This window comes from Sciurus vulgaris (assembly GCF_902686455.1).
Source record: "Sciurus vulgaris genome assembly, chromosome: 6".
Lineage (NCBI taxonomy): Eukaryota > Metazoa > Chordata > Mammalia > Rodentia > Sciuridae > Sciurus > Sciurus vulgaris.
In genome coordinates, this window is record NC_136466.1 from 130,796,454 (window position 1) to 130,810,966 (window position 14,513).

The window sequence follows — 14,513 nt, forward strand, 5'->3', positions numbered from 1 at the left end:
CCATAGAAAGCATAACCAATAGGATAGAACACCTGGAAGACAGAACCTCAGCTATCAAAGACAAAATATTTAATCTTGAAAACAAAGTTGACCAAACAAAGAGAGTAAGAAATCATGAACAGAATCTACAAGAATTATGGGGTATCATGAAAAGACCAAATTTAATAATTATTGGGATTGAGGAAGGCACAGAGAAACAAACCAGAGGAATGAACAATCTATTCAATGAAATAATATCTGAATATTTCCCAAATCTGAAGAATAAAATGGAAAATCTCATACAAGAGGTTTATAGAACTCCAAATACACAAAATTACAACAGACCCACACCAAGGCATATTATTATGAAAATACCTAGCATATAAAATAAAGACAGAAATTTAAAGGCTGCAGAGAAAAGAATCAAATTACATTCAGGGGGAAACCAATAAGAATATCAGCAGATTTTTCAATCCAGACCCTGAAAGCTAGAAGGGCCTGGAACAACATTTTTCAAGCTCTGAAAGAAAATGGATGCCAACCAAGAATCTTATATCCAGCAAAACTTACCTTCAGATTTGAGGACGAAATAAAATCCTTCTTTGATAAATAAAAGCTAAAAGAATTTACAAAAAGAAACCTGGCATTACAGAACATTCTCAGCAAAATATTTCATGAGGAAGAGATGAAAAACAGTGATGTAAATCAGCAAAGGGAGGAACTACCCTAAAGGAACAACCAAATAAAGGAGAAATCAAGTTGTGTCAAAAAAAAAAAAAAAAAAAAAAAGAGCCAAATGATCGGGAAACCAAATCATATCTCAATAATAACCCTGAAAGTTAATGGCCTGAACTCATCAATCAAAAGACATAGACTGGCAGATTCGATTAAAAAGAGATCCAACAATTTGCTGCCTGCAAGAGACTCATCTCATAGAAAGAGATACCCACAGAAAGGATGGAGAGAAGCATACCACCCACATGGACACAGAAGCTGGGGTATCCATCCTCATATCAGATAATGTGGACTTGAAGACAAAGTTAGTCAGAAGGGATAAAGAAGGACATTTCATACTGCAAGGGAAGCATAAATCAGCAAGACATAACAATCATAAATAGGCTCCAAACAGTGACTCCAGCATAGGCTCCAAACAGTGGCTCATCCATATACATCAAACAAATCCTTCTCAATGCAGAAATCAAATAGACCACAATACAATATACTAGGTGATTTTAATACATCTCTCTCACCATTGGACAGATCCTCCAAACAAAAATTGAACAAAGAATGCATAGATCTCAATAACACAATCAATAATTTAGACTTGATGGACATTTATAGAATATACCATCCAACAAAGAGCGAATACACTTTCTTCTCAGCAGCACGTGGATCCTTCTCTAAAATAGACCATATTTTATGCCACAAAGCTACTGTTAGCAAATACAAGAAGATAGAGATAATATATTGCATTCTATCAGATCATAATGGATTGAAATTAGAAATAAATGACACAGTAAAAAACAGAAACTACTCCAACACCTGGAGATTAAATAATATGCTATTGTATGATGAATGGATAACAGAAGATATCAGGAAGGAAATAAAAAAAATTCTTAGAGGTAAGTGAGAACAAATAAACAACATATCAAAATCTCTGGGACACTATGAAAGCAGTGCTTAGAGGAAAATTTATTTCATGGAGTGCATTCAATAAAAGAAGAAAAAAATCAACAAATAAATGACCTAACACTATGGCTCAAAACCCTAGAAAAAGAAGAACAGAGCAACACCAAAAGTAGTAGAAGACAGGAAATAGCTAAAATCAGAGCTGAAATCAACAAAATTGAAACAATCGAAAAAATTGACAAAACAAATAGTTGGTTCTTTGAAAAAATAAACAAAATTGATAAACCCTTAGCCACTCTAACAAAGAGAAGAAGAGAGAAAACTCAAATTACTAAAATTCGGAATGAACAAGGAAATATCACAACAGACACGAATGAAATACAAAACATAATTGGAAGCTATTTTGAAAATCTATACCCCAACAAAACAGAAAATTTCCAAGATATCAACAGGTTTCTAGAGACATATGAATTACCTAAACTGAACGAGGAAGACATACACAATTTAAGCAGATCAATTTCAAGTAATAAAATAGAAGAAGTCATCAAAAATCTACCAACAAAGAAGAGTCCGGGCCCAGATGGGTTCTCAGCCGAGTTCTACAAAACCTTTAAGGAAGAGCTCATTCCAATACTTCTCAAAGTATTTCATGAAATAGAAGAGGAGGGAACCCTCCCAAACTCATTCTATGAAGCCAATATCACCCTGATACCTAAATCAGACAGAGACACATCAAGGATAGAAAATTTCAGACCAATATCCTTAATGAACATCAACTCAAAAATTCTCAACAAAGTTTAGCAAATCCCATACAAAAATATATTAAAATGATAGTGCACCACGATCAAGTGGGTTTTATTCCAGGGATGCAAGGTGGGTTCAACATCCAGAAATCAATAAATGACATTCACATATAAATAGACTTAAAGTCAAGAATCACATGATTATTTCAATAGATGCAGAAAAAGCATTCCATAAAATACAGCATCCCTTCATGCTCAAAACACTGGAAAAAATATGGGTAGTGGGAACATTCCTTAACATTGTAAAGGTCATCTATTTTAAGCCCATGGCCAATATCATTCTAAATGATGAAAAACTGAAAGCATTCCCCCTAAAAGCTGGAACAAGGCAGGGATGCCCTCTTTCACCACTTCTATTCAACATCGTCCTTGAAACTCTAGCCAGAGCAATTAGGCAGACGAAGGAAATTAAAGGGATATGAACAGGAAAGGAAGAACTCAAACTATCCCTATTTGCTGATGACATGATTATATATTTAGAGGAACTGGGAAATTTCACCAGAAAACTTTTAGAACTCATAAGTGAATTCAGTAAAGTAGCAGGATATAAGATTAATGCTCATAAATCTAATGCATTTTTATACATAAGTGATGAATGTTCAGAAAGAGAAGTTAGGAAAACTACCCAATTCACAATAGCCTTGAAAAAATAAAGTACTTGGGAATCAATCTCACAAAAGAGGTGAAAGACCTCTACAATGAGAACTACAGAACACTAAAAAAAGAAATTGAAGAAAACCTTAGAAGATGGAAAAATCTCCCATGTTCTTGGATAGGTAGAATTAATATTGTCAAAAAGGCCATACTACCAAAAGTGCTATACAGATTCAATGCAATTCCAATTAAAATCCCAATGACGTACCTTACAGAAATACAGCAAGCAATCATGAAATTCATCTAGAAGAATAAGAAACCCAGAATAGCTAAAGCAACCCTTAGCAGAAGAGTGAAGCAGGGGATATCGCAATACCAGAACTTCAACTATACTACAAAGGAATAGTAACAAAAATGGCATGGTATTGGCACCAAAATAGACAGGTAGATTAAATGATACAGAATAGAGGACATGGACACAAACCCAAATAAATACGATTTTCTCATACTAGACAAAGGTGACAAAAATATGCAATGGAGAAAAGATAGCCTCTTCAACAAATGGTGCTAGGAAACTGGAAATCCCTGTGCAACAGAATGAAACTAAACCCCTATCTCTCACCCTGCACAAAAATCAAATCACAATGGATCAAGGACCTTAAAATCAGACCAGAGACCCTGCATCTTATAGAAGAAAAAGTAGGTCTAAATCTTCAACTTGTTGGCTTAGGATCAGACTTCCTTAACAGGACTCCCATGGCACAAGAGATAAAAGCAAGAATCAGTATTTGGATAGATTCAAACTAAATAGCTTTCTCTCAGCAAAGTAAAGTATCAGCAATGCAAAGAGAGAGCCTACCGAGTGGGAGAATATCTTTGCCACTCATACTTCAGATAGAGCACTGATTTCCAGAATATATAAAGAACTCAAAAAAACTCTATACGAAAAATACAAATAACACAATCAACAAATGGGCTAAGGATATGAACAGACACTTCACAGATGATCTACAAGCAATCAAGAAACATATGAAAAAATGTTGAACATCTTTAGTAATAAGAGAAATGCAAATCAAAACTACCCTAAGATTCCATCTCACCCCAATTAGAATGGCAATTATCAAGAATACAAACAACAATAGGTGTTGGAGAGGATATGGGGAAAAAGATACACTCATACATTGCTGGTATACTTGCAGCCACTCTGGAAAGCAGTGTGGAGATTCGGTAGAAAAGTGGGAATGGGGAATGGAATCACCATTTGACCCAGCTGTCCCACTCCTTGGCCTATTCCCAAAGGACTTAAAATCAGTGTACTATAGAGATACAGCCACATCAATGTTCATAGCCGCTCAATTCACAATAGCCAGATTGTGGAACCAACCTAGATTCCCCTCAATTGATGCATGGATAAAGAAACTGTGGTATATATATATACAATTGAATATTACTCCGCCATAAAGAATAATGAAATTATGGCATGTACAGGTAAATGGATGTAGTTGGAGAATATCATGCTAAGTGAGATAAACCAATCTCAAAAAACCAAAAGATGAATGATCTCACTGATAAGCAGTTGATGACATATATAGGGGGTGGGAAGGGGGCAAGAATGGAAGAAGGAGGGACTGTATAGAGGGATAATGGGGTGGGAGATGTGGGGGGGAAGAAAAAAATAACGGAATGAATCAAATCTATTACCCTAGGTAAATATATGTTTACACAAATGGTATGGCTCTACTTCATGTACAAACAGAGAAACAAGATGTATCACATTTGTTTACAATAAAAATGAATTTAAAAAACCAATAAACTAATTGTGCTGAAAATAAAAAAGGACAACACACACACACACACACACATATATATAATATACATATATATGTATACAAACATATATATGTAAATATTTGTCTAAAGAAATTATTCTGTGATGGGAGGTATACAAATTCATCTAAACCAACATTTCAGCATAACATTCAAAATGAATATACCACATCATGCATTGTTTAGAATGACTTTTGGCTCTATATAAAAAATAATTGTGATACTCAATATGATAGGCAGAATTTTCAGATGACACACAAGATCCCCGCTCCTTGAAGTGCATTTTCTATATAATTTTCCCACTTGGTTGTAAAGCTGTGTGTATGATGAATTTCAATCCTATGCTTAAGATATTCTAGAGAACAAAGGAGAAGGGATTTTGCATATGCTATTAAGTTACCAAATCAATTGCTTTGAATTAATAAAAAATTGTTTGGATACTATTCACAAAAGCCAAGAACTTAAATTAACTTAAGACTGAGTGAACTATCAAGTAAGTAAAGATATAAGTGACTGGATAAAGAGAATATGGTACACATACACAATGGAATGCTATTCAGTCATAAAAAGAATGAAATCCTATCATTTGCAGTAACATGAATGGAACTGGAGATCATTAAGTGAAATAAGCCAAGCACAGAGAGAGGTGCTACACTATCTTTGAATGTGTATGTGAAATCTAAAAAGTTGTTCTCAGAAGTTGAGAGAAGGCAAGTTATCAGAGGTTAGGGAGACTGGGGATAGGTAGAAAAGAGGTGAGATTGATCAATGGGTATAAGTTATATTAGATATAAGCATGAAGTTCTTATGTTCTTTTGCATAGTAGTTTAACAATAATGTACAGTGTATTTCAAAAACATAGAAGAATTTTGAAAGTTTTCTCTGTCAAGAAATGATCGCTGTTAGAGATGACAGATATGCTTAACCTGATATAAACATGACACAATGTATACATGTATCAAAAATCACACATCCCATTAATATGTATTATTTTTATTTTTATATCACTTAAAAAATAAATTTAGTTTGAATTTTCAATAGCAAGTTATTTTGTGTGGGTCAATCAAGATCAGGTGAACCCTTAAAAAGAACTGAGCTCTTCCTAAAGAAAGAGAGAGATTTGAGGCACCACACAAAAGAATTACCTAGTGGATTTGAGGAAGATGTTGCCATGGCATGAGAGGGGACATGGAAGGAACCACATGGTAAAGATAATAACTAAGATTTGAGAGTCATCTGACTGATGACTAGCTGGCAAATGTAGACTTTGATCCTGCAATCACCAGAAATTGAACCCCGCCAACATCCAGGGAGGCTGAAAGAGGACCCAGAGTATCTTATGGAGTTTGCAGTCACAGCGAAGTCCCTGTGTTCATCCTAGTGAGATTCTCAACTGAGCAAATTGCTAACCCATACCTGAATTTCCAACCCCTGGAAATCATAAATATGTGATCAATAGCATTGCTTAAGGCTCTCAGCTTGTGTTAAATTGTTTTGCAGCCATGGAAAACTAATACAAGACAGAGTTTTATTTTCTTTCATGTAAATGTAGCCCAATGATGAGTAATCCTGGAGAGACATCAGGACCGTATCTTGCTGCCCCGCCATCTTTAATAGGTCACCACACAGTGGGAAAAAACTGCTTAAAATTCAACTCTTATATCTGCTCCCAGAAGGAAGAAGGGTGAAAGAGGGCCTGACACCTGAGCTTTTACATTCTTGTCCATTATTTAGTTACGTGAACCCTGCTGACTACATGAGCAGTTTAGTAAAGGAAAGATTTTGGCGATCTAGTGAAGCAAAGCCTGCATGTGACAGTACGATCTTAGGGGACTAGATTACAACAAACCTGTGGTTATTCTGTTATTTTTCAAAGAGGGAATCTATATGGTATATGAATTAAATTACGTAAGAAGCTCAAACTGTATCAAATCACAGTTTCATGATTAAATATGTGGCTTGAGAGACTTGCAAGTTACATAAATTTGTTTCTATAATCTGAAACATCAAGGCAATTTTATTCAATGTTCAGGCATGTGGTGGAAGATTAAACAAAGAATGTAAGTGTGGAGATGAAGGTGTCAGATATGAACTGTTAATCAATGTTGTAGCATCATTCACTTGCTAGGGAGTATGGGTCATGAGGTTGCCCTAGCAAGTAATATTGTTCCGCATTTGGACAAATATATAGTTGAAATCACAGGTAATATAATGTGTAGCTAGGTAGGGAGAAAATGAAGAAAGGTGTTTTTAACCCACCACTTTTTCCAGATTTACTTAAATACTCTAGAAAAGTGAAGAGTACCAGTAGGCTTGTTAGTTTAAAAAAAGTATCACTATAAAACTACACACAATCCATTTGATATGGCCACTTTGCATATTTCAATTAAACATCAAATAATATCCATTAAGAAAAATGAATCACATTAAACTGACACTCTGCTGATGCTTCATCAACAATTTCAGATGCTACTTAAGATTGCTTATGTACAACCACAAGAATGGGATTCTAAATAGAATGAGTTATACCATAGGTATGTATAATGTATATTTGACAAAATACATTCTACTGTCATGCATAACTTAAAAGAAAAAAAAATTTAAAAAGGAAACAAAAGATTGCTCTGGTTTGGATGCAGTACTGTTAACATTAGGGGGTCTAAATTTCCTATTTGAGAGTTGGCGGCCACTTATCTAAGTCCTTAAAAATAGTGTATATTTTGTTTGTTGAGAAAGTTAAAATGAAATCAGGGAAAGAGAATTAAGAGAGAACCCTATTTTCTTCACAGAAGATATTTAAACCACCTATTTGTCAAGAAACATGTTACTTATGATGTCATTTTTGTTGTATTATCAAGAAACAGGTTTTGAAAATATATCAATAGAATGAAAACTATGTCAGACTTGAAAATACTTCCTGCATGTGAAAGCAAATTTGATGAGAGATTTGTGAATGTCACAAAAATATACCTCCCCACATAACTTTTCATTATTCTCAAATCACTTCCTCTGTAAGAAAAAATAATGCATAACCCATCATCAGCATTACAGCTACATTAAACCAAACGCTTTTTTATCATACAAGATATAAAATTTAGTTATCTCATTTTGTGATTGTTTTTAGAAGAAAGGTAATATTTTTTAATGGGATGTAGGGAAAACTAATTATTACAATATATTTTGGATTAACGTGTGTGGATTGAGAATATAGCTATTGGAGATTTTATAGATATGTTAAATTCAATATAATGTACATTATTAATATATATTTGTATATATCTGAGTATATGTGTATATAGGTGCATATTACATTTGCATACATACATATATACCTAACAGATGTCTATTTATATTCATATATAATACCATACTATCATTTCAAGAATATTAGATAAAGCAAATTCCTTTATAACACAGGGAAATGAAAATTTTAGGAAACTTATATCTGCCTGTGTTCTTATCCAATTATTTTTTCTAATTTGTATTTGTGTGTAAGATATCAAGGAATAAAAGATCTAAAGACAATAAATAGTAAACATTGATAAAAATAATTCAAATTCTTAACAAAAATGTTCACACAGTAATACCAGTAAGTTTTTATAAATATGTGCAGGAAAATCTTAATGATAAATCCATAAAGATAATTTTAAAGATTCACAATGTTTGCCTACATATAATCAGGTAATATAGGAAAATAAAAATGAAGAGTCATGCCCATTTTCTTGTTTTTTAAATCACATTTTATCTTTGTTAATCAAATGTAATAACAGAAACTATGATAATTAAAAATTTGCACATTTCCTGATTATAATTTCATAATAATTTTCTTCCTAATGATAATAATTTTGAGCTATTCAAACACTATTTTTATAGAAAATCCCTTTTTTAAAGAAAAAAATTCCTGAATTATAAATAATTGAGCCCTATTATTGTCTGTATGTGAGCCAGGGAGTAGGAGAAAGTGGTGTAGTTAGCCTTAATTATCTGGATAATTTATTTCTGTCAACCCAGCCTTGGTGCCCTTTCCTTTCCAAACTGAAAAGTTATATTAGAAATTATAGTTCGTCTTAAAGGAACTGTAACATTAGAGATGACATTTCAGCACATTTGTGGATAAGTTATTTTCACTGTGTCACCTTTTCCTGTGATAGTTGTACAGTGTTCCCATTCTCAGATAGAGATTGAGAGAGTGGATGACAGGAGGGTCAGGGGACTCTCCTCTCTCACTCGGAGGCTCCTTCCATTGCCATCTGCAATCAGATTGTTAGCATGTCAGCTCAGTCTGTCAGAATCCCCTGAGTGCTGCTCAGCCAGCTAACAGAAAATACCCTGTGTATTGGCTGTGCATGTCCCTCAACAACACTCAGTTGCTCAGTCATGCAGCCTAAATGGGGCAGCAGATAGCACCTTCACACCAGTGTACGATAACGGAGTTTTCCGTCAATGTGTCTTGACCCCATAAGAAGGCACAGCCAAGGGCCAGGGTGAAGAGCCCAGGAAACCTTGATTGCTACTAACCTTCTCTTGTCTGTTAAAAATGGCAGCTACTTTTATTCCAGTCACTCAGAAACAAATGTAATAAAACAATTTTTACTCAGAAAACCAATAAGGCATTTCTTTTATGCAGTGATGAAATACAACCACTAGATGACACCAAGAGATAGTTTCTATATGTCTGATTAATATCCTGTAGTCGGTTGCCTATTCAAAGGTGACATTCTTGCTAAGATTTTCATTGAGATCACTGATGTGAGCTAACTAAATGATCTGAAATTTTTAAATCGTGTTGCCTTGATATTATCAATTATTATCTAATCAGGAAGACAAAAAAAAAGAAAAAGAAAAAGCTAATGTGGGATTATTTGGACATCAAACTTCAACATTTTCACTTTGGTTCCTTGGCATACCTTTTAAAAGATATTTCAGGGTCAGTCAGTATTTTAAGAGATTCTGCCATAACTTCTATCACAAAATCTTGAAATTCAATTGTAATATTCTATCCAAACTCTATTCATATGTGAAATCTTATCTATAATACTAATGTCTTACGTGGTTCCAACAATTGACCTGTTTTTGTGTCTTTATCAGCAAAAAAAAAAGAGAAATTGTAAACACTAAGATCAAACTCTCAGATGATTATCTGTATTTCCTTTAAAAATTAAGTGATGTTTCATCTCAGATTTAATATGCTGGTGGTTCACTGCAAGTTAATAGTCTACATTTTGGGTCATAAACTTGAATACAGTAGTTTCCCTGTATAATAATTAAAATGCTGCTTTAATAGCAGGGCATCATAATAAGAGTTGTATACAAATGTCAGAATTCATTTCCTTGACCAGAAAAATCTTCAGAAATCCAATATCATAAAGAAACATTTAATATTAAATATGTAATTCTTGCAAGTGTTGTTTGAAATGTCTTGGTGAAGTTTCTATCTGTAGCTTTGAAAATATAATGATTTTATTTTAGCAATCATTTCTAAATTGGAAAGTAAATTTAATTTTTTCAAAAAAAGTATGTACACACTTTGAGCTTCTTCGATAAGACAAATTCAGTGTGCTTTACTTGGATGGCTTCTGAGATACAGGAAAAACAAGAGAAAAAAATAAACACCATGACATTTTAGCTAAAATATTCTGACTGGAGTAATACTTGAAAAAAGCATAAAGCCTTTTTAAAATGCAGCTGAAGAATAGAACTTTTGTAAATAGAAATAATTTAGGTTAGTAGCATGCTAGAGTTCACCATGAAAGGGTGGAGTGGAATTAATTGATATGGATGGATATGTAAATCAAGCAGTAAAAAGACTAAATAATGACAAAAAAATTCATGTTCTTGGTCTTACAAGAACATGTAGGACATATGGGTTTTTAGTTTTCTACAGAAACTAAAAACCAATGTCATTCTCTTGGGGTGAATATTAATTTAGTAAAACATGCATGCATCTATCAACTTAAAAGTCTAATATGTAAAGGAAAAAATTATACCTCCACTGTGAGAATAACTAGTTTTATAAAACTGAAGCTTTCTATTCTGTTTTTTCAAAACATTTTATTTCCTTTATAAATTTTAGCCATTGTTTGATTTTCATGACTTTTATAGAATATTCTAAAATTATGGCAAAGTTTTCCATTTTAAATAGCAGATATATTTTGTAGTTAATATACAGAGGCATACTTCACATTTAGTGTTTTCATTAAAAACTGTTGTGCCTATATGTATATTCTTTTTTTTTTTTTTTTTTTTGCTTTCTTGAGTGAGAAAACTTGAGATGGATTTAGTAAAAATCTTAGTTTGTTTCTAATAGTAAGGATATTAACTTTATTATACATTTTGTTGCATGACTTCTATTAGCATCCTTCTGAATGCCAATGAAAATATAGGAAATAAATCACTCAAATATATTTTGCTTTCACAAAAAGTGCATGATCTTTAGAAATTAGACATTTCGTTTTATTGGAATATGTAGGTAGGAAGAAGATTTACATCAAAAACTTATTTTTCCTAAAATTCAAATGACTTATTATCTTCTCTGTTGAACTGACCCTGCTAACCTTCCACTTCTGAGAAAAATATGGGTTTAAAGTCCATAAAATAAAACACACAGACACACACACACACACACACACACACAGTGTGTACCTCATTTTAAAATGTATTACTAATACCATGCTGAGCAATGCAGTTTTGTAATGCTATGACGTGTTAATTCTCTTTTTGTGTTGGAAGCTCTGCATCAGTAGGTGTTATCTTCTAAATCCCATTAATAGCAGTGGTACAGAGACATGGCAAAGGAAATAAAAGTAGCCCAGGGATTTTGTAAAGTACAGTTGAAATGGGCACATTAAAGATAAAATATCAAGTTTAATTGGGTATTTTTTGTCCTGATTTTCAGCTTTTATTTTCCTATGCTCTAACCTTTACAGTCGTGTAAGCACAGGTATTTTGTCATTTGATTATATTTATGAAAAACCTTGAATTATTAACATCTGAGTTTTAAAGGGATACCTCACAAAGAAACTTATAGATAATTTGGCTATCTAATTTATTTGTCTTCCTTTTCATTTTTTTGATAGAGATATTTTCTTTATTTTTCCCTCCATTTACAGGTGCAGAATTAAAGAACATGTTCGCTCACTATATTATTGATGCACTTAAGTGGAGTGTTCCAAAGCATGTAATTACCGTGTAGGCTTATGGCCCTGAAGTAGCTGGGGATAGTGGTGCTGCATATCCATGATTTGAAGGACATACAGTGATGATTATAGAGGCTGTACTCTACATCCATTCTAGCCCTTTTGTGTTTAGCTGGTTGTCATGGCAAATAATTGGATAGAATTTAAGCCACTTTCTTCCAAGTGGGAAATTCATAATTTTACCCTTCACCTAATTTTGTAGATACTTTTAAAGAATCTTAAAGTTTCTAGAGGAATGACGTAGAGCAGTGTGGGAAAAATTTTCACATTCAGCAGGCCCCTTGGAAATTAGAAGACTTCTGTTTTGGGGGAAGGTAAAGGAATCAACTGACATTTACTTCAGTTCACTTCATTTTCTATAACTAAACTACAGACTTTGAGCTTCTTCGATAAGACAAATTCAGTGTGCTTTACTTGGATGGCTTCTGAGATACAGGAAAAAACAAGAGAAAAAAATAAACACCATGACATTTTAGCTAAAATATTCTGACTGGAGTAATACTTGAAAAAAGCATAAAGCCTTTTTAAAATGCAGCTGAAGAATAGAACTTTTGTAAATAGAAATAATTTAGGTTAGTAGCATGCTAGAGTTCACCATGAAAGGGTGGAGTGGAATTAATTGATATGGATGGATATGTAAATCAAGCAGTAATGATGTATTTATAATTACTTTCTATTTAAGTTACATAATCTTGAAAGATATCTGCATCAATATACATTCTACTTTTAATTTAAAATACCCTTAAGAAACCCCAGAAAATTTAGAATTGTTTGAATTTGATTATCATCCAGTTCCATTATTCCCTGCTAGATATCAGTTATTCACATGATCTATGTGTAATGATCACCTATTTGATGTGTCCCTCTGTTAGCTATTGAGAAAAATGCAGTAAAGAATTTGTTTTTAAAAAGAACAAATAAAACACTCTTCCCCTCAAGAAGCTTACATTCTAAAAATGTAAAGATATGGAAGATGATTTTTAACAGAGTCCTGGTCATTTTATGTTGGTGTTTTAGTCAGCTTTATCACTGCTGTGTTTAAGACTCAATGAGAACTATTGTAGAGGAGGAAAAGTTTATTCAGCATCTCGCAGTTTCAGAGATCTCAGTACATAAGCAACTGATTCCATTTCTTGGGACTGGAGGTGAGGCTGAACATTATGGCAGAAGACTATGAGGGAGGGAAGCAGCTCACATAACATAACGATCAGGAAGCAGAGAGATCTCTACTTGCCAAATAGAAATGCATATGTCCCAAACCCATGGCCCCAATGCCCACTTCCTCCAGCCACACCCTACCTACCTTCAGTTACCAGTTAGTTCCTATCAAGGGATTAATTCACTGATTGGGTTAAGACTCTCACAATCCAATCATTTCTCCTCTGATTCTTGCACTGTTACACACTTAAGTTTTGGGGGGACACATCATCCAAAGCATAGCATTGGGTGATTATTTGTAGACCACCTCAGAATCCCAGTCTAGGATCCCAATACTGCCAATCTTTGGAAAAATATCCCTCTGTCAAATTTCCCTGAAGTTTAATTTCAGTGTTGCCTAAGCCTGCTTTTGTTTAGCAGTATATAAATGCTAAATCATATAGAGAAGAGCAAAATATAAAAATAGTGTAGAATCTCCAAGGATATAATGTGTTTCTCTTAAAATTACAATACCTATTCATGCTCTGAATTCTTTGTCAAGGGGAAAGAGTTTCAGAATGGGGAAAATATACAAAGTGGAGGAAAGGCATGAAGGAGAAAAAAGAGAAAACAAAACAAAGACAGCAGAGGACCTTGACTACAATATTTAGGATTCCCACAGTTTAAAACTAAATTAAATTAAACTTTTGACTTGTCACAGGCATCACAGTCCACAATATTGAAAGAAATGATAAAATAATCCATTCATCTTTATAATATTAATGTTATAGTATATTTCATGAATGTCTAATCTCAATCACACTATGATAAGTTTAAAAAAAAAAGCATCATTCAAGGTAAAATTAAAATTAGATCCCAGAAGAAGTTGAGTGATATTTTAATGATAAGATCAGATTATTGCTATGAAGAAAGTTTTATTTTAGAGTCACTAAAAGGCAGATTTACTCTGCAAATACTATTGAGAATAGACACCATCATATACATTGTTCAGCATGGTATAACACAAAGTTCAGCAAACTAGGAAATCTCTCATCTTCCACCAATTTGCTACTTAATTTTTTTCATTTCTTAGAAAGTGAAGTGTTTTTTACTTCCTCATCAGAAGTTTGGATTTCTAAAACAAAAGAAATGCAGTATATCATACATGAGCTCTTTGAGAGCTACTAAAATAAATGCAATATGTTATCAAGTATCACAATGTGAAGATTAATTATTAAAAAAAAGAACTACGAAAACCTCATAGAGAAATTCACAAAAGTGGAAAAATCCTCTATGAAGTGCATAAAATACATTTTCACCAAAGAGAATTAAAAAAAGAAAAAACTAC